Source organism: Lonchura striata, chromosome 17, assembly GCF_050655825.1.
Source record: "Lonchura striata isolate lonStrDom1 chromosome 17, ASM5065582v1, whole genome shotgun sequence".
Classification (NCBI taxonomy): domain Eukaryota; kingdom Metazoa; phylum Chordata; class Aves; order Passeriformes; family Estrildidae; genus Lonchura; species Lonchura striata.
Genome location: NC_140719.1, coordinates 11,201,335 through 11,227,875, shown reverse-complemented (window position 1 = coordinate 11,227,875; position 26,541 = coordinate 11,201,335). Strand labels below are relative to the sequence as shown.

General features: G+C 50.9%; 1 long non-coding RNA gene across 1 annotated transcript; it reads right to left on the bottom strand.

Moving 5' to 3' along the window:
• Positions 1–12,779: 12,779 nt before the first annotated feature.
• Positions 12,780–19,193, bottom strand: LOC146765892 (uncharacterized). The gene is made up of 2 exons (XR_014958861.1): positions 18,065–19,193; positions 12,780–17,670 (listed from the first exon to the last, which is right to left on the bottom strand). It is a non-coding gene; the product is annotated as an uncharacterized LOC146765892 (long non-coding RNA).
• Between the last annotated feature and the right edge of the window lie 7,348 nt (positions 19,194–26,541).

The following is a 26,541-nucleotide window of genomic DNA, read 5'->3' as shown; positions in this document are numbered from 1 at the left end:
AAAAAAATATAAAAGGAAAGAAAAGGAGGGGGTGGGGGAGAAAGAAAAATGATAAATCTGTTCAGGGCTTTTGTTTGCCTGCGATTCCTGTAAAGGACAAAAAAATGAAATAAAAGCCAGGCCCATTTTTTCCCTGCTTGGTGTTGCCATGGGATAGAAAACCCCCTGTTCTCAAGAGTGCAGTGCCTCTGGGGAGGGGAAAACCCCTCGTTAACATTATGAGTTGCATCTGTTCCCTGGGTCCGGGTCACTTCCAGCTCTGCAGCTCTCCCTTGCTGCCTCCCCCACCCCCTCACATTCCCATTGCTAATTTATTTGGCCATCCGAAACCAAAGGGGAGATCCTGGCTCCCAGCTTGGGCTCTGAAACAATGACCAGCATGCTGAGAGAACATCCCAGACCTGGGAGCATCCTGGCTCTGGGAGCATCCCAGCTCGGGGAGCTCTCAGCCAGGTGCAGGAGACAGAGTAGAGAGCAAGGTCTTGGAGTGCAGTGCCTCCTCACCCCTCTGGAAAACAGAAATAATAATCCTGGCTCACCACTGCAACAGGCAGGAGAGGGAATTCCCCCTCAGACAACGCTGTGGGCAGGAAGGGTTTGGGGCAGCACGGCAGGATATTGATCCTCCACTCTTCCTTCTGCTGGAACCTGCCAGGCCTGAGCCCTTGAGGAGCAGAATGAGCAAACCTCCCTCCTCTGCTCCTGCTTGGCTCTCCAGCTCTCCCCCTGCTCAGGGAATGCATGTGATCAGGACCCAGCGCTATTTACCACATCTAGGAGGGTGAGGAGGCGTAAAAAGAGATCTTTGATGTAACACACTGCCATAAAAACGTGTCTGTACAGTGGAGCAGAGGCTCTCCGGGAGTTTGCAGGATGAAGGAATCGGCTGGGTATTTCCAATGGCATGTGACAGGGAAGGGACCAGCCACTGCCCATACTGGAGCTCCCGGGTGAAGCTCAGGAGCTGGAGCAGGGCTGGGAGCCATAAAGCAAAGAGCTTCTCAGTGAGAGACAAAACAGACCCAGCACAGGCAGAGGAGGATTCTCTTACCCAGCCTATCTGCTCGGATCCCATTTCCAGGCTATTTATAACCCAGGTGGCAGCAGAAGGCTGGTGGCTGGGAGCACTGAGCCCCCAGCACCCCGTGGTTGCCTGCACCACGTTGCCAATGTGCCTGGTTCTCTGGAGATCTGGCTCCAAGAGCAGAGGGATCAGCAGCCACCTGGGTCTGCTCTGCAGCAGGGAGCACCCACGGGGAGTTTGGGTGGGTGCAGGCAGCAGGATGGGGCTGCAGAGAGGGAGGAGTGGTGATTTCAGCTGGTGTGAAACAGAGCTTTGCTGCCTGATGTGCCACTGGGGTCCAAAACACGGCTGTGCAGGGGGATCCAGGAGGGAGCAGGTCCTGAATGGGATGAGCAGCAGGGCTCTGCTAAAATATGCCATGAGGAGCTATGCCAAGCCTTGCTGTGCCAACTGCACCATGCCATGCCATGCCACCTGGGCTGGGGACACGCTCATGGAGCCCGGGCTGGCATCACGGCTTGGCAGAGGCTCACAACCAGGCAGAGTCATCCTCCCAGCACTGCTGGCCAAAGCCTGGCAGCACTGCCTGGAAGGAAACGTGGCAGCTGTGCCTGGAAGCCAAGGAGAAGCACAGAATCTGTCTGCACACTCCCAGGATCCCTGGGCAACTCGCAGGTATGGGTGTGCTGGATTGTGTGTAAAAGGCTTCACAGCCCTTATTATAAACACTATAAATAGGTTTGTGGTTCTTCTTTGAGCTTAAGAACAAAAGGCTGTTTCATTATCATTAAACTTGCAGTTTGAGTTGCTCTGTGACTGAGTGTCTGGCCTTTTATTGCAAGCCAGGGCTTTCAAAAGCTCCTTAAATGTTAATGTCACCTTTAAAACAACAGTGGCGAGGCCTTTGATCAGCAGCGCCGGTCACTTGGTGCAGCTGAAGTAAGAAGCAGCCACCGACTGATCTTGGGGTTTTAATATTTCCCTCTTCTTCCCCCAGAGGATGCCTGGCACCAGGAGAGCAGCCAGGCTCTGATCAGACCTGGGCTTTTGGCCATCTCAGAGACCTCCTGCTCAAAGGAGATGTCCAGCACTGCGTTCCCATGGCTCGGTGCAATGGGGCAGAGCAGGGAATGAATGGCCAGGTTGATCCTGCAAGAGTGACCCAGCCACGCTGCTCCTGCCTGGCTTTGGGGACAGGAGAGAGGTCCTTCCCCACTGCTTTGCCACGGACCTACGGGTGTGCCCAGGTTTTGGGGCCACCAGCTGCACCCCAGTGTCTTTGCCATGGTGCATCCCCGCAATTTGGAGGCTGGAAGGGAACAGGGTCATCTCCAAGCCTTTCTCTTCTCATGGCTCTAGCTCTGCCCTTCACCAAAACCTCCCAGCAAGGCCATATTCCCCAGTTTCTGTCCGTGCCCAGCCCCTGTGCATCCCACACATGCCCAAGCACACGGTCAGCAGCACAGGGACAGGGTGACACCCGCCCTCCCTGAGCTGGCAGCTGCCAAACGCCCCAGGAAAGCACATTTCAGGTCCAATTAATGCCATCCACGGCTGTGCTGGTGCTGGTCTGGGTACAAGGATATGTTTGCAGAGATAAGTGTGAGTGTAACCTGATGACACAAGTTGCCTGCTTCCAAATGTCAGGCAAAGTTCACCCAACCCATGTGAAACGAGTTAAAATTTAACAGAAATCTGCAAAGTGTTGCATTGTAATTGAATCCATGATGTGGACGGGAAGCATGTTCAGACACATCCCAAATTTGCCTGAACCATAATATTCTTCTGGAGGAAAAAAAAAAAAAAAAGAAGGAAAAAAAAAGGTCGATTTTAAGGAGGCGGCTGCTGCTAAATATGCACGCGCCCCCTCCTTCCCCTGCTGCAAGGAGAAAGTTCTGTCTGAAAACTTCTGAGTCATCCTGCATCGGTTTTGATGTGTCAAAATTGGTTTAAAAATTCACAGCTGAAGCAGCAGCAGCAGGGAGAGCTGAGCCCGGGCACAGGCAGATGAATGCAAAGTGCTGCAGAGCTGAACCGCATCGGCTCCGCATCCACAGCCCGGGCATCAAGGAGGAAAAAGCCTTTTTGCCTTCTTGACACTGGGATGTGGCTTTGTGTTGTTTTTCTCTTTGCTGGCTGCTAATTCTCCCTTTGTCCTGGCATGGCAGGGTGCAAACCCCTTCAAGCTTTAGAAATGGAAAGTTGTTTTGTTGGTTTTGTGCTCCCTTTCTATAGCCAGCTCAGCCCCCAAGGCCTCCCTGCCGTGGTCCTTGGGCAGCGGTGGCCAGATGTGGCCAGCACAGCCCATCACAGCCCCACGTGGGTACAGAGCCACCCCAGTGCCCTTTTTCCTCCTCTTTCCACCTTCTCCTGGCCAAATCCTGCCCAGGTCCTTCATCCCAAGCCTCAGCTGCCAAAAGAGCCGTGTCACAGTAAGGAGGAGGCAGCAGGAGAAATGAGCTCTGTGCTCTGGCTCACTCTGAGGGTTTTGTCTCTATCTTTTCCATTTAGGGAATTTATTACACTAAGTGATGGATGGAATGGATTAAAAAAAGAAGAGGATGGCCATGGCAGTTTGGAGTAATTGAAGACAGCCCCGTGCCTGGGCCAGCTCTGCACACAGCATCCCCATGGATGGATCTGGGGCTTGGCTCTGCTTGATCCCCTGCTCCTTGCCAGCAGATTAAACCTGTGATCCTAAAGGTGCTGCTGGCTGCTGCAGAGCCAGGCTCTCCCCTGGACACAGCAGGAGTGGAGGAAAACTGCGAGGGATGACTGAGACCCTTGTGTGCTTTTACTCTGCAAGGGCTTTTTCATAGGGGAGCTAAAAACAAATTTAGCACTTAATGCTCTGAAGAGTAAACACTTAAATACCCTATCATCTGCCCAAGTGCTTTGTTTATTATTCAGAGGAGCCAAACTGAAGCAGTTTTCCATGGAGATGTAGTACCTCCTTCAGATTAGGCAGCTTAATTAGCTCCTGGCGCACTGCTGATGAGGGAAAGTCAAACAGCCACTTCCAGGAGCCAAGGCTGCAGCTCCACCAGGCACAGGGCAGGATTTTGACAGGAGAGTGCCAAATCTGGACATCCCAAGCCCTGGTTCAAGGCTGATCAGCACAGGTGACAGGGCCAAACCCAGTACTGGTGCTGGATGTGGAGAGGAGCCACCACCTGCTCCCAGCCATGCCAGTCTGGCCCAGCTTCCATCTCCAAACCCCATCTCTGGTGGGGATTGACAACTTTAAGCAAGCTATTTTCCCTTTTTTTTTTTTTTTTTGAAAGAAAGTTGGATGAATGTTGTTATAGGATATGAAAAGTATAATACGAGCCACTGTGATGGCGAGGTAAAAGAAGAAGGAAGTTTATTATTTTGACTTTAATTTTTATATTTTTTTAAAGGTGATAGTGGATTGGAGAGTGAATGGGCCACCTCTCCAAAGATATTGGACAAATTATTAGTATATTAATTTCTTTCACCTTCATGAAGGAATGTAAAATAATATTTTGTTTATAGAAAATGTGTAAAAAAGTTTTCTAACAAAATGTAAACTTAGAAGGCTTTAGAAAATTTTAAGAATTTGGGTAACAGATGAAAATGCCAGTTTAGGTACTAAACACTGGCAAAGGCAACTCCTGAATAGTAGCTGCCATGGCTGGTACTCCTTGAAGCATAAAATCCCCAATCTCCCATTTACAAGCTATTAAAGCTGTTACATCCCATAATGGAGTTCCTCAGGTGAAGAAGACAAACAAGGGAAAATGCTGAAACACCACCGCAAGGCCTGACACAATAACAGACACGGCACAAGAAGGATGTGACACGGGGAGACAAACAGGAGCGAAATTTATGTCACTGGAGATTACAAGGGCATCGTATATCAGCCATGGGCTCTGAACAGGGCTGGCCCAACCTTTCAGGGAAAAATCTCACAGCAACAGCCCCAGCCAAGAGAAGAAGCAGAGTTGTGGCTCTCTGTGCTTGGCGAGAGCCGGGGAGTTTGGTGGGGAGGAGAGGGAGAGACCAAAAAATGACACAGTGGCCTGATGTGGCAGCTGAAGGTGCTGCTCCAGTTATTAGTGATACAAGGCTGGAAGATGTGTGCAGAGAGAAGATACCTGTGCCGTGGTGTGAGGGGTTTGTCCTGGGCCCAGTGGCATCACTTTGGGCATCACTTTGGGCATTAGATACTTTGAGTGTCTAATTCTGCTGTTTGAGCTGGTGGGGCTGCTCTGATCCCCTCCTGAGCCCTGCCCATCACACCTCCCAGAGCAGCTCTTTGATAAAGCTGTGGGGAAGAGGAAACCAAAAGCTGAGAAGAGCCCAAACTCCAACATCCCACAGTGTGGAGGGGAAGTATGTCCTTGCTGATGGCAGAGATCAGGAGCAACCTTCTATCATGGGGAAGCCCCGTTGTGAGTGGCTTTATTAACATCACTGAACCAGTCTGCAGGGGAAGGTTTTACCCACGGCTTATGGGATTTGGCCATTCCTATATCAACTTTCTCAAGTCCATCCAAAAACCCGTAAATAGCCATGAAAACTCAGGAACAGGAGGAGGGTGTTGCCCTTGGGTTGGATTTGGTGTAATATGAGTACTTTGCACTTTGTTTAGCACTCAGATGAATTATTTGGCTCCTCGTCCTTCAGCTCAGAACCTTCTTTTCTTGCTTTAAGTGACTATTTGCAAACCTGTGGTGTCTGCCCTGTCAGAGCGCAGTCCCCACTCTGCACCTTGCACTCTGCACTCTTGGAATTGTCAGAAATTATTAGGCTGGATTTGGGCACTGCTGTTTCACAGAGCATCTCAGGTTGGAAGGGATCCATAAGGACCATCAAGTCCAACTCCAGGACTAATCTACATGACCAAGGGAATCATCTGGCTGCTCACTGAACTGTGCTGTGAGCACTTCCCTGTTCCAGTGGCACATCACATGCTGGGAAAGGGAGAAATCCAAAGCCATTTTTCCCATGGTCACGAAATTAATCTATGACCACAGCGTGACCTGAATATTGGGAATATCTGTGTCATTTCCAGCTGGTTTTGGTGTTGGAAATGCCTTTAGCAACCTGCCCCAGTGCCAGGGTGCAGAGCAGAGATGCCTCCTGCTGCCCTGTGCCTGCCAGGGAGGACGAGTCCAAGGTAGAGAAGAATCCACCCATGGGTGATGCTGCAGAAAGAGAGGGTCCTACAAGACCTGGCTGCTCAGCTGTGAGTCTCCTGCAACTCCCAGCCCTCATTATTTCACTCCAAGTCAGTGCAGCAGCAGTCAGACTTCAGAGTAAAACCTGTCCTACTTTCCAGTGACTGAACGCAGCCCGTGCCTCCGACTCCTGCTGCCGCGAACACACGCTTCCAGCGGCGTGGGCCTCCCAGCTCTGGATGGTTCCCTTCCATCCTTGGCTGAAATTGGGGTTGATCTGTCTGGCCCCAGCACAATAAATTGCCCAAAATGGGGGAAGATTGCTCCAGTGCCGGGCGAACTCATCGCAGACATTGGCTCAGCGCGAGCGTGTCTGTCGCGGGCTCCGCGGGGATCAGCCTCCACCTGGCAGATAAAAAATGCCTTTTCTTCTCCAGCCTCACAGAGCAGCGGCTCTGCCTGGAGCCCGGAGGCAGCAGCAGAGCCTCCTTCCCTTCTCTTCCTCCTTCCTTCCCCCTCGCAGGCGGAGATATTGAGTTCATTCATCTGGGGGGGAGGCTGAGCCGGCGGCCTGACAATGCATTATGGTGATGTAGGTCTTCATTTCGTGCTGTCAGGGCACAACAACTGGATCCATAACCCACAACAGGGCGCTTCCCCCAGCTCCTCCACTCTGGGGATGTCCCCTGGCCGTGTCCCAGCCCCGAGGCTCCTGGAAGGAGGGCAGTGCCCGGTGCTCCGGGTGTGGGATGGGGAAAGGGGGAGCCAGGAGGAGATGGATGGCCCCGAGTGCCACGGACACAATGAGGTAATTCCACCCAGCAGAGCCTCATCAATCCCCCGGCTCGGCGCGGCGTCCCCACGGCCAGGGATTGCCAGGGCCATAGCCCAGGTGTGTGGCTGTCAGGGAGATAAAAGAGGCTTAATTAAGACCCAATAAGCTAAGTGATTTGTTATCTCGGCACAATATATTACTCCAGCCTATCGATCCCGGGGAAGCACGAGTGTCTGAGAGCCACAAACCAGGTTGGATCCTTCCCTGGTGAATATCTGTGATGGAATTCCCACTGGAGCACCAGTTCCTGCTGCTGGCTGCTGGCAGAGGTCGGGAACCAGCCCGTGAGATCTCCCCACCGCTGGACATAGCCACAAAAACATCAGGATTTGCTTCACCAAGGGAAGAACACAGTGAAATCTGGGAAAAGGCAGTTTCCATAAACCAGCATGAGCTCAGCTGTGGAATGGGAAGCCCCAAGGCCTGTCCCTGTCCCAGGCAGAGCTGGATGTCCCCAAGCAGGGAGCCAGGTCCTGGACACACACGCCATGACCTTGGTGCTCCAGCCCAGCCAGCGCCACACATCCCCGGAGCTGCTGAAACATTCCCTTCCCAGCTAAGATCAAACCACTTATTTTTCAAAATGAAGGAGGGGTGAAGGGGAGAGGGAGGGGAACCCAATTCCTTTAACATTCGAAATGTTAAACTGTTCATGGAGTTCTTTGATCTTTTGAGGTTTTGCTGCAAAGGGAACACCCTTTCCCCATTGGTTTACTGAGTCACGCTTATTACTTCAATGCAGAAATATCCTTTATGTCAAGTGTATAAATATCCAGCTCTAAGCTTCAGAAGCCTTTTCCTTTTTTTTTTTTTTTTCTGTCTGCCTTTTCTTAATTTTTTTTTTTCAGAGGAGCGTGTTTCACGCTCTCCCGGAGCCGTCTGCATTCCCCCTCACAGCCACCGTGGCTTCCCAGCAGGAAAACTGGGTGCTCTGCATGGCTGCCTTGCAGGGAGCACCCCTCTCTGCACCCTCCCCACATTTCTTGTGGGGAATTCGACAAAACAACAGGAGGGAGGAAGAGAGCAGAACACCCAGCCTGGACCTGCAGCTGTGTGAAGATCCCGGGATGCCCCCTTTGCGAGGAGGCGCATCTCCCGTGGGATGCGCACAAAAAGCGCGGGCTGGGGAGCGGCTCACGGCTCTCCCACGTTTCCTCCCGCATCTCTGGCATCTCCAGGCCGAGGCCCAGGTTCAAAGTGGCCGCAGGTGTGGAGGAAAAGCCCCGGACTGGCAGAGCCCGGCTGGCAGAGCCCGGCTGGCACGCGATGCCGGCGGCACCCACGCGCCCGCCCGGGCCTCCCGCAGCCCCGGCTGGAGCCGGGCCGGGCCGGGCTGCTCCGTGCTGCCTGCCCCATGACTTGGCCCCGAGCTACGTCTGCCACTGGGCTTGTTTGAACAGTATTGATGGCAGGCAAGCTGGAGCTTGAGCAGCGGGAGCCCCGGCAGTGTTCGCTTCCATGGGGAAGGAGGTGTGATCCCCCCGCGCCCCGTCTCGGCTGCGGGATGCAGGGTGCAGCACCTCCCTGCTTTGGTTCAGCTTCCGAGCAGGATTTCGCCTCCAGGACAGGCCATCTGAGTGCCACGGGTGTGCCAGGTAATGCAAGGCATGTTTTAAACCATGGCGCAGCTCGACAGCTCTGGATTTCCTTCTTCTTCAAGGAAAGACCCCACAGCGTTGATTCAACTCAGACCTTAGCCAGGCAAATGGAGGCATTCCTGACAGCCTCCCCAGAGTGGGACAGCATTCCCACTCCAGCCAGCCTTGGCTGAGAGGAGTCAAGGCTTTTCAGAGCCACATTCCCTGTCCAATTCTTGCTGCAAGCTGAGATGGATGCCCTGACCTAGCTCGAGTCACCACCTCTGAGGACCACGGAGCAGAATCCTGACCAGCTGTGTGTCCTGTGTCCCCAAACCAGGAGCTACATCAGGAATGACAACCTGGCGAGCTGGGGCAACAACCAGGGCCCTCACCTGCCAGAGGGATCAGGGCTGGTGCTGTGTCAGAGCCCGCTCAGGGATGTGTGTCTGCCCTCGTGTCACCTGGGCTCCCAGATGTTTTTGCTGGAAGTGGCACATCCAGGAATGCTGGGTGGACCCAGATCCATCCCTGGCCATCCCAGGAGCTCAGTGTGGCAGCTGCTCTGACCCCTGCAAGCCCAGCTGTGCCCAGGCTGATCAGGCTCCAGGCTGGCACCTATCCCTGTGCCCCCTCTTCATCCCAGCGTGGAAGTGGGTCCGTGCTTTCCTTTGTCTTCCCTTTTTCCCCCCCTTCTTGGAGGTCACACCCCCCCATTACATAACCAGGAGCCAGCTCTGGGCAGAGCAAGGAAACTTGACATTCACATAACCTGCCAGGCTCTCTCCAACAGGGATTATTAAGTCATTAGAGTCTGTTAGCAAATTTTCCCAAATACTTTTTGCTTCTTCCCAGGGGCACCTTGATGGTTAATGATCCCAAACTATGAGCTGGGCTTAAATTCACCCACTCTGGTCAAACAACCTCCAGGGTGTGGTAGAGCTGCAGAGGGAGGGGTGAGGAGGGATCCTTAAGAAAATTCCCTCAGAAGGATGCTCCTGTTGAACGGCAGAAGGAGGGAAGGGTTGGCAGAGGGGAAGGGGAGAGGTGCCCACCCCAGGCAGGGTGAGGAGGTGATGCCCATCCTCCCTGGCTAACACACACCCACTTTTCTCCTCGGCTGAGCTGGCAGCCCAGGGCAATATTTCTAACAGGCAACTGTATTGCCTAACTGGAGACAGAATAAAAAATAATCATAAAAAACCAGTCAGGCAGGCCAGTTGAGTAGAGAGGAGATAGGTTGCACCCAAGTGCAGCTGGCTTGTCCTCACGTTCTCAGGCTGAGCAGTGTGCACATCACCACATGGGGAGCTGAGGCTGGTGACAGGGGACATCCCCTGGCCCCAAACCCCCACCCAGGAGCAGCATCTGTTCAAAATCCACCCTTTTATCAGGGTACCCCTCATATTTCTGTGCTTGTTGAGAAGTAAATTCTGGAGGAAGGGTTATAACTTCGACCCAAGGCGTAGGTAAAGGGGAAACCCCACACAGCCTTCTCTTATTTTAGACCCATGGCTTTTAAAAATAATATTATACACTTAAAAGGATTTCTGATACATTTGGCATTTAGAAAAGCCTTTCATAATTTTTATGAATATCAGTAAAACTAGCAATAATAATTAACTGATGGCTACCAAAGTGTGCCTCCAGGTAACTCTGAATCATTTCCACTCAGATAAGCAGTGCAGCTCTCTGACCCCCATGACCCCACAGCTTCAAAAACCCTTGGAAAGACCAGAGGAGGCCATGATTTCCATCCCAAAACATTTTTTGGTTAATATCTGTGAGGAAGCCACCTGGGTATATCCAATATGAGGTTCAGCATTGGCACGGGGCTGCAGAAATCTCTGATTTTCCAGGCAAGTGCAAGCACCTGGAGCCCCCTGAGCATCCATCCCACAGCTCCCAAGGCAGGGGATGGAGCCTTGCAATGGATCCCCTGTCAAGGACCAGAGATCCCGAGCAGGCAACCAGCGAGTCAAGAATTCACCTTCTCTGCAAAGTTGCTTGTGGAAGGAGATTTGTCACGTGAGCCTGTTTGCTCCAGAAATAAATCTCCCTTTAAGGCAGGTAAATCTCAGGCAGAATCTGTAAGATACCCTAATGTGGCATTAAGCTGAAGTTAAGGTTATATTCCTCCAGGGATGCCAGATGGGATTTGCTTTCCTTGAAGACAGGACACATATTTTAACTTTAATGGGTTGATGGAGCCCCTTTTATCTTGTAAATATGAATGAGGAAGGGGGAAGCTGTTAAATAAATGGAGGGGTTTTACCTGAACCTTTTTCCCTGTCATTGGCTTGGACTGTGCTAAAGACCTTTGTTTTCTCAGCGGAAAACTCGCTCAATCATTCAGAAAGGGAACTAAATGCCTTTTGAGAACATAACCTTTATTTTCCAGATAAATGGTTCACTCAGAGCAATTTGCATGTGGGAAGCTGGTATATGGCAGAGAGGAAAAAAAAAAATTATATTTAAAACCCAATAGCAATGTAGGTCATGATACAAACATCTCCTGCTGAGATGACTTCTCTGGGGTTGGAGAGTTAGGGAGCTCAAGGCAATGTAAAAGGATGGGGAGGGTTTGCAGCAGCTCTGCTCGGGGCTGAGTGGGGAGATGAAGGAGTGAACTGATCCACAGTGTCCAGATAAAAGGGGCTGGGCCCTGGGAAGATGCAGTCAACCAGATGGAAACGGTTCCCACCACCCCACGCCGGCTCTGCAGCCTTGTCCCCACGGCTGGCTTTGCAAACCCATCCCAGCCCCTCTCTCCTTCCAGAACTGATCCCATCAGACGTGTCCCATTCCCTGGAGCTGCCCAAGCACAATTCCCACAGCAAAGCCAACCAAGGGAGCCGCTGCTGCCACACCAACAGGGAGGCACTAACCACCATTCAAACCTGCTGGCTCATCTTCCTCCAGCAGCAAGTTCCCCCTAAAGTTCTCCGAATCAGCACACCCTAAAACTTCTCATCCCCTTGTCCTAGGTGCTATGAACAGACCCACTGATCCAAGTCACCTAATCCAGCCCAGAAACAGCTCCCAGCCTTGCAGACCTCGGGCTGGGAGCTACAACCCTGCCCTCCAAAGCCTCCAAAGGACCCTGCGAGGTGCTGACCCCGCTGCAGGCTGTGCTGGAGGAGGCAGAGCCTGGGAAAGGCGCCGGGAGCAGCTGCAGCAGAGCCCGGTGCCAAGCCCAGCTGCTCGTTAATTAGGGTAACATGTTGTCTCTTGTACACACCTCCAAAGACGCTGCATTAGCTTGATAAGTATTTAACACTTGGCACAGGGGGAAATTTCCACTTAGCATCCAGCAGCGCTGGGCAGCGGGGAGGGAAAGGTGGCACAGCCCTGGGCATCCAGCCGTGCCCTGCTGGGACAACATCAGGCAGCAGCTGAGGGGGTTCGTGGGCTCTGCCATCACACTGGGAGCTTGCAGCCCTGGGACAAAGCCCTGCCTCTGTTCTGGGGTTAATCCAGCCCTCTCCTGGGGGTTGTGGCTGCTCGTGCCTTTCTTTGAGAGGCTTTTGGAGCGTGCTGGCCGTGACGGGCACACATTGTGCCGGGGTGCAGGTACCGTGCAGACACGCTGCCAGGGCCAGCGTGCTGCTGCCTGCCAGACATCTTCATCCCCACAGCTGCCTTCCTGGAAAAAGGGCCAGGCTCATCTCCTGGAACAGAGGGATTTCCCCAGAGCTGAGGGAAACTGAGCTAGGACCGAGAAAAATGGTCCTTGCTGCAAAACTCACCTTTTGCAAGCCAAATTCTCTTCAGATTAGGCAGGGATGAGGGTGATCAGACTCTCTCCAGCTCTGGGCTCTCATCCCAGCCACACATAAAGCAGGGTGGGGAAGCTGGTCCCAGTCCATCGGGCACTGCCCAAGCCTTGCACAGGGCCAGGCAGCAGCCCAGCCTCCTCTTCCCACTACCAGGTGACATTAGCATTTTCCATATGTTTCAGTGCAGATAAATCTTTTGTCTGAATCGAAATCAGTAATTATGAGTCAGTGTTAGCACACAGCGGGTGAGTCAGGCACAGAGGCATTTTTGCCTCGTACCCTCAAGGTCTAAGACACATCGCTCTCCTGAGCCTCCCGTGTGTGGTCTTTGCTCAGGGCTTTCACAAACTTCATGGGCAATCCACCAGCAACCCCCAGCCAGAGCTGCCACCTCCTCCTCAAATCCTCAGGGTGGGGAAGCACCCTCAGCACCTGGGAAATGCTCAGGTGCTCCCTGCTCACTCCATGCCCTGCTCACTGTTCTCCAGCTCTGGGGGATGTGGTTGTTAGAGGGGATGTTTTATTGATGGGTGTGGCTGGTTGGAGGTTTGTCTCCCCACTCATCTCCTCACACCCCCGTGGAGTTCAGCCCCATCTTCCCCTCCTCTGTGGCACTTCATCCTCCCACACAGCAGGCCTGGCCTATGGAAAAATGATCCAACCCCGAGAGGTGTCACGGGCTGTGGGTTGGTTTGGTCACCCAGGTGCACGGAAGGAGCTCCAAACCCTGGAGAGCCCATCCCAGCTGCTGAGCCAAGCTTTGAAGATGTGTGGGCAGAGCAGTACACGGCCTAAATCCTCAATCTCTGCAAGGGCCACACTGTTATTGTCACCAGGGTGAGGCTCACTCGTGGCTCTTCTGCTCCCTCAGAGTGGAATTTTTTAGGGGCTTTGTCCTAAAAAGACAGGAAGCTCATGGCTCCAAAAGTTATTAGGAGATAGAACAAAGTCCAAGATATCCCCACATCCAGCACGATCATCTAAATTTAATTTATTTTAGAGGTGCCACAACAGACTAAGCACACCCTGACGAGCACCACGAGCCAGCACCACAGGCAGGGGAGGGAGAACATCCCCACGCTCCTTGTTTGAGCCACAGCAGAGATAAAAATCCCACTGGCATGACCCAGGAAGGAGCTGCCAGCCCAGCTCTGCGCAGAGGAGATTAGCCCAGCGAGCCTGTGTTTGCTTTCTTTGCCTTAAAGCACGCAAACCCCAACAAAACAGACTTTGTTTACTGCCCGTCCTAAACCGCTTAGGCAGGGGGAGATGAGCTGAAAGCTCAGGCTCTGCAGAGCTCCAGCCAGATGTGCTTCCCAATGGCTGAGTTGGGCACCTCTGAAACCCGAGGTTTATTAATGAAGGCGCCTGCTGAACCATAACGAGCTGCTGTAATTACCTCGGCCGGACAGCACCGCCACGAGCGCCCGGCCGAGTGACCACAGCATCTTGGGGAGGTGAGGAAATAGGTGAAGGTCATTGCCCACGCTGACAGGCTCTGGTGGATGGCTGGGGAGAGATAACAAACCACCAGGGTCACCCCGATAAGGGATGGAAAAAGCTCCAGAGGTGAGGAATTGGGGTGGTGTTCCCCTCCCAGTGACAAGCTCCTCATCAGAGCCCTCCAGAGCTGAGGGTGCTCCCCTGAGGGACCAACCACTGAGTTGTGTCTCTGTGGGGTGAGCATTGGGCAGGAGAATCCTTCCCAGATGGTCCTTTCCCAGTTCAAACCAGTGCAAGGAGCAGAACCAAGGGGTGCTCTCCTTATGGCAATTCCATAGGTCGATCCCAACCCCGCTGGACTCCTGTGGATGAGCTCTTGGATGCTCAGGAAATGATGCTGGGCTGGGCTTAGGTAGGAACAGCTTAAATGCAGTCGGCACAGAGCCCCCAGCAGAGGGAATGGAAAAGCCACCCTGGCTGAGGACCAGAGAAGCACCTACACCAAACCACCACGTTGATGGAGACCAGGAAGATCGAGGAAGACAAATCCCAGCATCCAGGAGGGGGTGACAAAGCAGGGGGACCAGGTGACCCTCCCCAGCGGGGGCACAGAGCTGTCCTCCTGCCCTGCTCCCCGAAGCACAGCCCTGCTGATGGCAGTCAGCAAACACTCGCTGGGAGCTTTTCACACTGGCTTAGCCTCTTGAGGTTTCACACCAGTGAAGAGCTGTGACCTCAGGAGGGGAGGGTATCAGTAATATTTCCCAAATATCAGCAAATTGTGTGAGAGAAAGAGATATGCTAAGGGGGCAGGCTGCTCAAACCATTACCATCCTTCTTAGTACCACTTAGCTGAACCGTTAAAAAGATCCAGGGCTCCCAAAGACAATTAAGCTCAAGGGAAGCCATAAATCTCAATAAACATCAAGCCAAGTTTTCTTCACTGCTTGAAACAACAGATATAATTTCATTGGTTACTGAGCTCATGCTCCCAAAGGGATTTCAGATAAAAAGCCACTTATTCAAAACACCAAACCCAGGCTTCTCCTGTCTCTCAGGCTACCGAGGGGTCAGATTTCCCAGCATGGGAACATGTGCCCCGCGGTCTGCAGAGGTGGAGCCTGGCTGCAGCGAACCTTTGCAGATTTATGGTGTCTGTGGCACGGCGCTGTGACCTGCCACCAAGGTCAGGCACCTGCCTGGGGAGCTGGCTGATCCCAGCGGGAGGCAGGAGGGATCCTGGATGCTGGACACAGCCCTCCATCCTCTGCTGAGCTCGGCAGGACACGGAGCTGGTGGAGCTGGACACTCCACCAGGACGCCAGGGACCGAGGTCACGCACGGCCAAGGTTGTTGGGAGCATTTTCTGTATCTCCAAGCTGGCTTCCACCCCTGCCTCCTTATCTCTGAGGTGCTTGAGGAGCCCAGAGGGGCAGCACAGAGCACGGCAGCTCTCCCAGCTGCCCCAGGAGCCTCCTGGCACTTTGCCCTTGTGCCACTCACAACAAGCCTCTCTCACCCATGTGCTTTCCACTGCGGAGATCAGAGTGAGAGCCGTGCCAAGGCAGCACATGCCAGCCTCAAGTCCTCACTCCAGGGTTTTTTCCTGGCAGGTTCTGTGCTGAGCAGGGCTGGGGCCGCAGTTTTGACAGCTCTCTGCAAGGTCATTCCATCCGCCAAGCGCCGCTTCCTCGTGCTTTGATTTAAGTTCTGGCATGCCTCTTGCATTGATTTCTCTCAGATGTATTTTATGGGGAATAAGCACTCAAACCAGGAGGCCAAGACCTCCTGCATTGTGCAGGGCATGGTAATGGATGAGCTCCTTCTCACACTCCCTCCCTCCCCTTGTCCCCAATTCTCTCACCTTTTATTTAATCCACTTGCAAACGCAGTGGGGTGAAGGATGACAAAGTCACAAACACATGAGATGTCCCTGCTTTGGAGGCTTCCCTGGGAGAGCCAAGCAGGGAATGGCTTTGGGTTGAGAGCAGAAAAACTTCTCCCAGCTTTTATCAGGAGTTCCAGCTGCAAAAGCATTTCCCTGGTTGAGACTGTCTGTGGGATCTCCTTGACCACTGGGTAGTGGTCAAGAGCCTCAGGAAGCCTAAAGAATTCAGCCTTGCCATTATTTAGCACCTAAAAGATGCAGGTGGTAGAACCAACTCAAACCTCAACTTTTCACCCCAAGAGAAACCATCTTTACCACCAGAAACGCCCTGATGGGATGGCAGGGAGCGTGTCTTCATCTGTTCTGCTGTCTGTGCAGAATATCCAGGGCCAAACACATCCAAACATTCTAGGGAAAGTTTTTCTGCCAGCTGAAAAATCTCCTGACCTCAGCAGAGGTGGAGACACGCAGGGTCCTGGGGGACAGCCTGAGCGCTCCAGGTTTCCAGCCCAGTGGTTTATCAGCATCCAAGATGTGCACTTTGGGTTTGCTGCATCCAGCACTGCTGGAGGTGACCTTGGCAGTGTTGGTGTCCTGGTTAAACCCCAGCCCTAGGTGTGAGACCTAAAAATCACCACCAGAAGCAGCAGGACGTTTCAAGGAACAAACCCTCAGCAGACCCAAGGGATGGGTTTCTCTCTAATTAGTAAACAAACTACCTGAGGTCCCTATTGCCAGCATCAGTTTTCCCAAACTCCTGAATCCAGGCTGCTGAAATGACAACATTGCTGTAAAAATGAGGACTCCAAAACTGCCATTCAATAGATTTTCCTCTGATGACATAAGCCCAAGGAGTCAGGATTTGGAAGGCAGCCCTCCTTCTGTCCACGGGAGGAATAAAAACATGGTTATTGTTTTTCTCAGTGAACTGCAAAGCCTGTTTTTAGGTGAAACCTGAGCTTCCCATCTCATCACGTGCTTCCAGGAGCTCGAGCTTTAGGAAAACCAAATACTTTCAAACTCTGGATAAGACCATTAGAGTTGCTTAATTTCCTTTACGTCCATCTGTTTCAGTTCAGCTCAGTTGCTTCTGTCCCAGACAAGACATTTGGCTCTCCTAAATAAATCTTATAGCCCATTTGGATTAAAGACTTTGTGATGCAGCCTCTGAATATAATCCCTCTGATTTGCATCTCAAAGAAATCGAGTTAAAACCGAGTAAGAACCACACACGGGAGTGCTCGGGATCGCTGGAGTATGCGAAGCACTCACGAGGTCCCGCATGGATAATGGTGCTTTTGTTTGGAATTTCTCAGGAGCTCCTGCTCTCCCTTTGGCTGCGGTCGCACCAGGCACACTCCGGGGCTTTCAAGGCAGACAGGGTGCAAACAGAATTGCCTGGATTTGCTGTTGTCCGAGCCTCGAAGTCTTACACCCCGAGAAGAAGCCGAGAAGGCTGAGGGGGAAGTGTGAGACGCACTTGGAGCCTCCGGGGCGGATGAAGGAACAAATCGCGCTCCATCAGCTCCGGAATTATTCCGTTTTTTAGCTCCAATAGGTGCTTTTCACACCGAGGGAGAGCTGAGAGCCTTTTCCCCGTGCTGGAGCATTGCTTCTAGGCTGCTCAGCCGCGGTGTTATCTCATTTTTGAGCGGCAGCAGCAGCGCTGGGTCACGGGATGCCGGGGTGCTGTCCGTGCTATTCGTGGCACTGACGCAGCCGCCTTCCTGCCCAGGCAAATGCTTTTTCCCTTTCCGTGTCCCAGGGTACCTGTCTGTGACACATGCCTTGCGAAACGGCTGCAGCGAGCTCCGAGATCGCCCCGATAAGAGGCTCCGCTCGAGGCGCGCTGCCGGCGGAATTTTGGCAGCATCCCAAGCGCTCCCTCGCTGCTTGTCCCACTGATTCCTCTCAGGAGCGTTTGGAGGCTCGAGGTGTTTGTGCTGCTTCCCTCTTTTTAACCTTCAGAGCGGTGAAATCCTTGTAGGGGGGGAAATAAAAAGGAAAACTTACATAACCCTAAAAAAAAAAAAAGTAAAGCCTTGCTGCACCACCAGTGATGCCCATGGCAGAGCTGTGCTCTAAATGGATTCAAGGGAGCAATTCAAAACCCTGTCACAGGCTCCTTCAGTGGCATAATTATAAGAGGAACGGACATGGTTGCATTGACAAATTCTAAACCTCCTCCCAAAGATCCCAAGATTATCGGCTCCTCATATGGTGGGGAACTGAGTCACGGAGCAGGGAGGTGGTTTGGGTATCAGCCCTGCAGGGTGAGTGCAGAGGATCAGATCCACAGCGGGACACAGGCAGGAATCCCTTCACTAGGGCAAAGCAGACACCCACGCTGCTAATAATGATAATAATTAATTACAAGGACAGAGCAGAACTGCCCCAGCCTGAACCTTTACCCAGAAAAACCTCATTTTCTCTGGGTGAGGAGAGCCTGGGTTGTTTACCACCGAGGAACAGGAGGGGGAGCCGAGCTGGACGCAGCTCAGACCATCACCCCCTCCCCTCTGCCACAGCCCCAGAGCCATCACAGGGCCATTAAAAGCCAAATTCATTTCCACAGCTGAAACCAACTGCCCGTAATACAGAATCTGCTGCAGCTGTGGTTCAGTGTGGCACCTGAGAGCTGGGAGGTTAATGACACAGGGCTGTCAGCAGCCTTAATTATATTCTCATTTTTCCAGCCCCTGATTAGCTTTAGAGCTCATCTGGTGCCAGAAATTTGGTGCCTAAGCTTTGACAAAAGTGTTTCATTATTACTTAATAAACGGGCAGAGAGGGAGGGCACGTCTTTAAGCTCTGGCTTGTAAAAGCTTCCTCTTTTTTCAGCCTTTCTTTTTTTAATTTAACCTCCCAAAGGCTCCCTTACCTCACCCTTTTGGGCTGACCCCATTCTCAGTGCCCAGCCAAGAACCCTCCACATTTCTGGGACCCCCAAACCTGTCTCAAATTCCCCCATAAATGTGCTCCGTTCAGCTGGGAGCCTGCTGCTTTCTGGCTGCTGATGGCAAATTAATAAGAATCATTTATTACTCTTCTATCACCCCTAAAATGAGCCAGGTGTTTGCAGGGGAAAATAATAAAATAAAAGGAGATTTTAAAACAATAATAATAAAAGCACAAGCTTCGAATCAAAAGGTCCAAACAGCTTAAAATCTAAAGCAGAGCTTAGGTTCTTCTTGAGATTCAATTTCCTCCAGCTCTCAGTGAAGCTAATTAGCTTGAATATTAATAGAAGTAGTGAGAAGGAGCCTGGTATCTTTTAGCTCCTTCTCTAAAAATACAGTGAGCTCCACCACACACCTCACTGGGTGAGGCCCCCCAGGAGATCCCTGTCCTTGCTCAGACCCCCAAAGGTACCCAATTCCCAGTGAATTCCCCAAAAATTTTGTCACCCCTCAACCTTTGTCTTTTTTATCCTTTTGCAGGAAATTCCTGCAGTGGAAATTTGAGCAAATAATCACAAAATACTCCAGTCACCACCAACAATCTCAGTCCTGAGCACAAGGCCTTGTGCTCAGGACTGAGATTGTTGGTGGTGACTGGAGGAGGTTTTTTAAAGCCCAGGGTGGCTCTTCAGCACCATGAGCTGGATGTTCCCTCCCACCTGGCCTGGCACTCAATCCCCTAAATCCCCCCAGTGTTTGTGGACATCGCTAACAACATTTTCCCTGTTTCTGTGAGGATGAGAGGGGCCTGCCCAGAGGAGCACCCATGTGGGGTACGGTTCATGGTGCTGGTCTCTCTCTGGGCCTGGCCACGTTGATGGCAGTTCCCTGAGATGAAGGACGCTCTCAATGACTTTATCCTTGACCTCTGATCAGTCAGAAAGCACGGAAGTTTCCAACCATTTAATGTTTAACTTCTGCCGTAGCTTCTGGAGACTGGTAAAATTTTGGCTTTGCGAAGGCAACTGGGGCTGGAAGGAGCTGACTGCAAATCATTAGCAGGACTGTTCTCACCCTGGCTCTTAATTACCAGGCACAGTGACATGAGACATTCACTGCAAAAAGCTGCAACCACATGAAATTTGCCTTGTTTGAGGTTTGGTTCCAGTGGAACAGTGAGTGATAGAAAATAGGTTGATTTTAACAGAGCCACTTCCATTCTCCAGTGGTGACAGCACTGGAGTTTGGCTCAGATTTCCCAAAGCTGGAGATGGGCAGGAGCAACAACAGCATTTAGTGAATGGCCTCAGTTCAGCACAAAGCAGGTGTGGGGTGTTTTTGGCACTGTGTCTGATGTTCCTGTTGCTTGAGTGATTAAAGCAAGCCCCACCAAAAAGGGACCATGGGGAGGTTGGTGACTTCGGCATGTCCAGCTTGTAAATTATTCCCATGTCCCGGAATACCTGAAACTATTGGAAAGAATCCACCTCCTTCCCTTTCCCCCCTCCATGTGAAAAAAAAAAAATAATCGTTTGGGAGGGAAAATCAGCTGGAACAGGAATGGTTTTCCATCAGTGAGGAGAGCTGAGGTGGTGTCCGTGATGGCTGAGGTGGACATTCCCTCTGAATGGAGAAGGACTTTGGCCCAGCAAGGCACCAGTAACACCAGTAACACCAGTAACACCAGCCCTGCAACCTGTCCCCACACCATTTCCAGGGCTAGCAAACGAAGGGCAAACACCAAACGTTCATTGTATGGAACCCACCCAGGCTAATAACAGTATTAATTACAGCAAACAGCCCCTTCTTCCCACTGTAAATCTCTATTAGCAATAAACTGGAAGGGTCATAAAAGGGAGTTTACAATGAACCCACCAGGCAATATGTGCCTGAATCCTTGGCTTTGTTGCAGCTGGCAATAAAGCCATCTTTTATTAGAGCACATTCCCTGCCCTGGAGATAACGTAGAGGGCCCAGGACTCCTGGAAGAAATGATGCAAAGCTGTTTTGTTGCACTTTGATTTGCTGCAGAGCCGTGTGGAGGTGGGAAAAGCTGAGGGAGCCGGGTAACAGGCTCTGCTTCCCTCGCTCCCAGCCTGACACTGAATCACCAGAGCGGGAACAGCCTCGGTAATTCTACATCGTAAATGTTCCCCTGCCCTAAGGGGGGGAAATTTGAGGAAAAAGGAGGAAAAAAAAAAAACCAAACCAAAAATAAACAAAAAAACACCAAAAAACCAAAGAAAAAAAACCCCAAAACCCCACAAAAACAACAACAAAAAATTTAAAAAAACCCACAAAAAACCAAAACAATAACAACAAAATATAAACAAAACCAAGCAAACAAACAAACAAAAAAAAAAGGGCAAAATAAGTTGGAGGTAAATTAAGAAACACAAGGAAATCTCTGGTGTGAGAAAGGAGTAGAATATGGTTGTGGTGGTGTCATGGGCAGAGGTTAATGTTTCAGTTTCTGGTTTTGTTCATAAAAGTCAGGAGCAGATAGTGCTGAATATCTCAGAAATAGGCACAGATCCATCCAGGGGAATGAGGGCCAGGCCTGGAAGAGATTTGTTGGCTTCAAAGTCCTGGGCAGGATGGTTGCAAAAGAGGAAAAATATTGAAAAAAAAATTTAAAAACCCCAAAAAAGCAAAAGTTGATATCTGCAACTTGTGGGACATGAGGGAAGCACCCAGACCAGCGCACAGGTGCCAGAAAAGATCTCCCTCTTTTTGCTTGCCTCCCCAGCAACCACAAAACTGGACTTTGATGCTCCTTGCAGGTCCCTTCCAACTCAGGCTGTTCTGTGATTTGGGAAAGTTGCTTTGCTGCAGGACAAACACCACCACGGGCAGGATCACCAGCAGCATCGCTGGACAGCCCAGGCTGCCCCTCTTCCCCCTCCTGTCCCAGCACAGGCTCCCTTCAAGCCCTAAAAACGAGGACCTGGATCCTCTGGGCTCGCAAGACCCTTTAAGAGGCAGCAGCTCTCATTAATTGAAGCTCAGTGGAAGGTGCTGCAGACACAGGTGTGAAATCACCAGTTTTATTCAGCTCGCTGCTCAGGTAGGATTGTTCTGAAGTGCAGAGCAGCCCTGTTCTCTTATATATCTTACAGACTTAAAAGTAACAATTCTGTCACCTCTGGAGCCATTTCTCTGCTGTTTGCAGCCTTGTTGGAGCTTCAGTGTTTAGCTGGAGGGCTTCATCTCCTTCAGACAGCCACCTGCCAATTATCCATCCCCTCCATAAATAAAATAAACAGCTGGTGGCTTTTGCTGTATCCATAAAAAGTCATTCTCCCTCTGTGTTTGCAGTAAAGCTGGTGGCACCGTGCTAGGAGAAGGCAAACAGATTTTTCCAGGGAGTTTAATGCCTGGCTCCAGCACTGTGGTTTGGACTTTCTTTCAAGCTGAAATTCAACCACAGCCCTTCACACTGCTGCCTTTATGCTGCTCTGAGGTGTGCTTCCATTCCTGTAAACACTCACAGTTTTGGGGTTGCTCTTGGAGAAGTTACTGCCCAGAGAAGCTCTGGCTGCCCCTGGCAGTGTCCCAGGCCAGGCTGGACAGGGCTTGGAGCAACTTGGGACAGTGGGAGGGGTGGAATGGGATGAGCTTTAAGGTCTCTTCCAACCCAAACTATTCTGGGATTTTATGTCTGCTGTCCTGGACAATGGTGAGACCCCACTGTGGTTGTCAGATGAACAGGACGAGTGTTCTCCTCTGTGTGGCCTTTTTAAAATTATCTTCTCCTTCTTCCACCCTCTCCAGACCTGGCATCGTCAGGGAAAACTCTCATCCCACTTCTCCTGCACTCTTCCCTTCCCAGGTTAGAGCTTTTCCCAGCTGGGTTTGCAGGCCAGACACAATCTCAAAGTCAAGGGGAGAAAAAACCACGCTGGAAGCGCTGGAGCCCTGGGCCTGGCTTTTTAAAGATGAATATTCCGCAGAGAAATTACTCATTGTTTTTTGTGGCTCTTTTACAGAGACAGAGAAAGAAAAGAAACTGATGTAATAGGAGATATTAGCCAAGCCATGTGACTAAGGCACCTCACTCCCCATCCACCACATCCAGCCTGCTTGGAACTGCTCTGCCAGCCCCAGCCTGGGCTCTGCTCCTGCTGCCTGATGGGGCACGGACGGGGCTGGACCCCAATCTTTGGGTGGATCTGCAAGAGCCACCCCAAAATCAGCCTCTGAACCCATCCCACAGGGGCAGCAGAGGAAGCTGGGGAGCACCACCAGCCTGCAGCCAGGCTTGGAAGGGACCTTGGCTCTCTGCTGGGCCCTTTGCCACCAGCCTGTCCTTTCCTGTGCTACCGGGCAGCAGCAAGGCCACAGCTCCTGAATCATCCCCAGCTCCAGCTCCCATCCGTCCCTGTGCCAGGCACATTCTTCTCTCTCAGGATTTTTCATAGAAGAACACAGAGACAAGAAAGAGAAAACAATTACAATTTCTGCTCCTTGTTTTCCCCATGTAGAATGTGTTTGGAGAATTGTTTCCCTGGGGTGAGTTCTTGGTTGGATTCTGGTGAGGATTGTTTGAGCCTGATGGCAAATCCAACCCACCTGGGGCTGGACTCCCAGAGATGGTCACGAGTTGTGTTAGAGATAAAGTTAAAGAAAGTATTATGTAGTTTTAGTCTCTTCCTTTCTATATAGTATATTAATGTATTATAGCATAGTTATAATAAAGAAATCATTCAACCTTCTGAATTAAGTCAAACATCATCATTTCTTCCCATTAAGTTCACCTACATTTACAACAGCACAGCAGACATTGCCTTCTCCAAGGAGAAATTAGGGTCGAGCATAGTTTGAACACCATGAGCAGCCACATGGTCCTTATATATGAAAAGAGCTCCTGCTCTTCAGGCACAGCAATTCAAATAAATCAAAATCTGCTTGCTTTTCCTATGTAGAATGTGTTTAGAAAATTGTTTACCTGAAGTGAGTGCTTGATTAAATTCTGGTGAGGATTGTTTGAGCCTGATGGCCAATCCAACCCACCTGGGGCTGGACTCTCAGAAAGGGTCACGAGTTAATAGTAAATTAGATACAGTAGTTACAAAAGTAGGTATGTAGTTTTAATATCTCCTTTAAATAGTATATTAATGTATTATAGCATGGTTATAATAAAGAAATCATTCAGCCTTCTGAACTAGAGTCAGACATCATCATTTCTTCCCACTGAGTTCACCTACATTTACAATACATCCCCATGATGCACATGTCATGGCAAGGGACATTTTGTATATCTATATATATGTATATATATGTCTATTTTTTATATATATGTATAAATATATGTATTTTTACTGCAGGCAGTAGCCCTGTTGCTGAGGACAGAGGAATGATTACCTGCTGCTTTCACAGTATAATAAAGAGCGTGTGTTGTACCCTGCATAAATTTAGCTCCTGAGCTGATAAGCGAGGAGATTTTTCCCCTTTTCTGCCCCAGACTGTGCAGATGAGTGCTCACATTTATCCAGCAGAGGAGTGGGAAGGGATGGCTGGGTGAGAAGGGGGAGCAAGGCACACATGTGCACGCACAGGGACACATGGCCCCGTGCAGACTGAGACAGAAAAACGCTGCAGCTCTAAATCTACCCAGCAATCCCGCACTAATCTGCTCAGTCGCAGCCCCAAATAGAACTCGGGGACAATAAATAAACGAACAGGAGTTAAGTAAGTTCAGCTTCTTAACCTTTGCACGGATCAATCCCCTTGTTATTTCATTTTTCCCTTGTTTCTCTCTGTCCCCGTGTCTTGTTCCCTGCTTCTCCTGGCTCCAGGGACAGCAGGGCACAGCAGCCGGATGAGCAGGTAGCTAGAAGCAGAGGAGGAAAACCCAGATCTGTGAGAAAAATAAATCACCAACCACTTCCTTTCTGAAACCTGGGGTTGTTGCTTCCTGCTCTGCATCCCAGATCTCAGCAGGTTCCATCTGTAGGAGGATTGACACCCTCATGGTGCAGGAGTTTAAAAATCCCGGGTTAAAAAGCTCTGGCTGTGGCTCCTCCTTGTAAATCCCACTCTGACAGTCAGGAGTGAGATGGTCCATGGGTTTGAGATCTGTAAAATACCTGGTCCAGCGTGTGCTGGAAGACAGTTTTCAGTGTCTTTCATCATGACTCATGTGCTGCTGTGCCACACACTCATGGGGAAAGTATGATGCTGGTACCCAGCAGATGCCATGCTGGAAGGGGACAGTCCCAGCTGCACTGCTCAGCACAGCCTCCTGCTTTATTACCCATCCCAGCAGGAATAAGTCTTTCCTCCCAGCTGGACTTGCTGTTCCCTCAAAAATAATGAACCTCCAGCCTTGCTGCTGCTGCCATCTGCACAGGCCACCATTTTTTAGGTCTTTTGTGAGGTGGTCAGTACAGCCACCATCCTGCTTTGCCAAAATCCCAGGAGGGTTTTTTACTCTGAGCTGGGGAAAAGAAGATGTTTTCCAGACTCCCTCCCTCAGAGGATGAGTCGGAGGAAATCAGCAATGATGCACCAGTGAAAAAAAAAAAATCAAATTGTTCGAGCAAGTTCAAAGCTGAGCCAGTCTGGAGACATCTGCACACCACATGCCAGGAGCAGTGAAACACCAATAAATCCTTGCAGGATGGCACTGAGGGGAGGAAGCTTGAGCTGCTCAACCCAACAGGGGAAGCTCCCAGTGATTCTGTTCTGAGATACCTGAAGGGACTCACTGGAAAAGAGAGAGAGTTGAGGGAACTGAGAGAAGAATAAATATTTTTGGGGAAAATGTTGAGCTACCCACGTTCATAGAATCCCAGACTGGTTTGGGTTGGAAGAGACCTGAAAATGTCATTCCAACCCCCTGCCAGGAGCAGGGACACTTCCCACTATCCCAGGTTGTTCCAAGCCCTATCCAACCTGGCCTTGGACATTTCCAGGCATCCAGGGGCAGCCACAGCTGTTCTGGACAACCACAAGGCCTCCCCACATTTACCTTCATTTTGGATGTGGTTATTGCTCCAGTTTCCAGAACGAGGTGACCACTGAGGTCTATTTTCTGATTCAAACTCAAAATCATTAGGCCAAACCTAAAGAAAAACCTTTCTAAAATTGGAATGCAACCACGAACTGAAACAGCAGAGAAAAATGGAGGTGAGAGTCCAATTTTATTTCTGGAGAAAAGGCTGGTTTTTAAATAAAACCAAAAGAGCCTTGCCAGGTGAAAATTGTCCATCCCCTTCACCAGAGATCAATAACTCCACAGGATCAGGTGCTCAGGCCAGCTGACCTGTGGCTGTTTGCAAAAGGCTTTCACTCTGCCCATGGAGCTCAGAGCAGAAAACTTTACAGTGTTCAAAGAAAAATGAGTAAACAACCCCAAATCAAAGCTCCAGGAGCTTCTAGCCCAAATGGCCTCAAGATCATGCAGGGTGGAGGAGGAGGTGCCAGCCCAAGTGGGAAAATCCCACTGTACCTGAGCAACACGGGAGCTCTGCCATCACCTCCAACAGAGGCAGGAATTATTCACTGTGTTTTTCTGAACTTCTGTGTCATCCTCAACCCCATCCCTCTGGATTTTGTGGTTGAGGTAATGCCAGGCAGTTGTAGGAAAACTTTAGGCCCAAATTCTGTACGCACAAATATCTCCTTGTGAAAATCCGTGTCAGTGTGATGGGTGGATTCCTCCACCTTCATGACTGGGATGGATTCTTCCATCTTCTCCAGGCTGGGATGACAGGGATGCTGTGGATGGGTCATTCCCACCCTGACACTCCATCCTCAGTGCCCACAGCCTGGGTGAAGCCTCATCTCCCCACCCAGCTCCAGCCATTCCACAGCCCCACAGTGTGGCAGCACATTTCTCTCCCTCTCAGGATTTTTCATAGAAGTGCACAGAGAAAAATGAAAGAGAAAACAATTTCTATTTCCTTGTTTTTCCCATGTAGAATGTGTTTGGAGAATTGTTTACCTG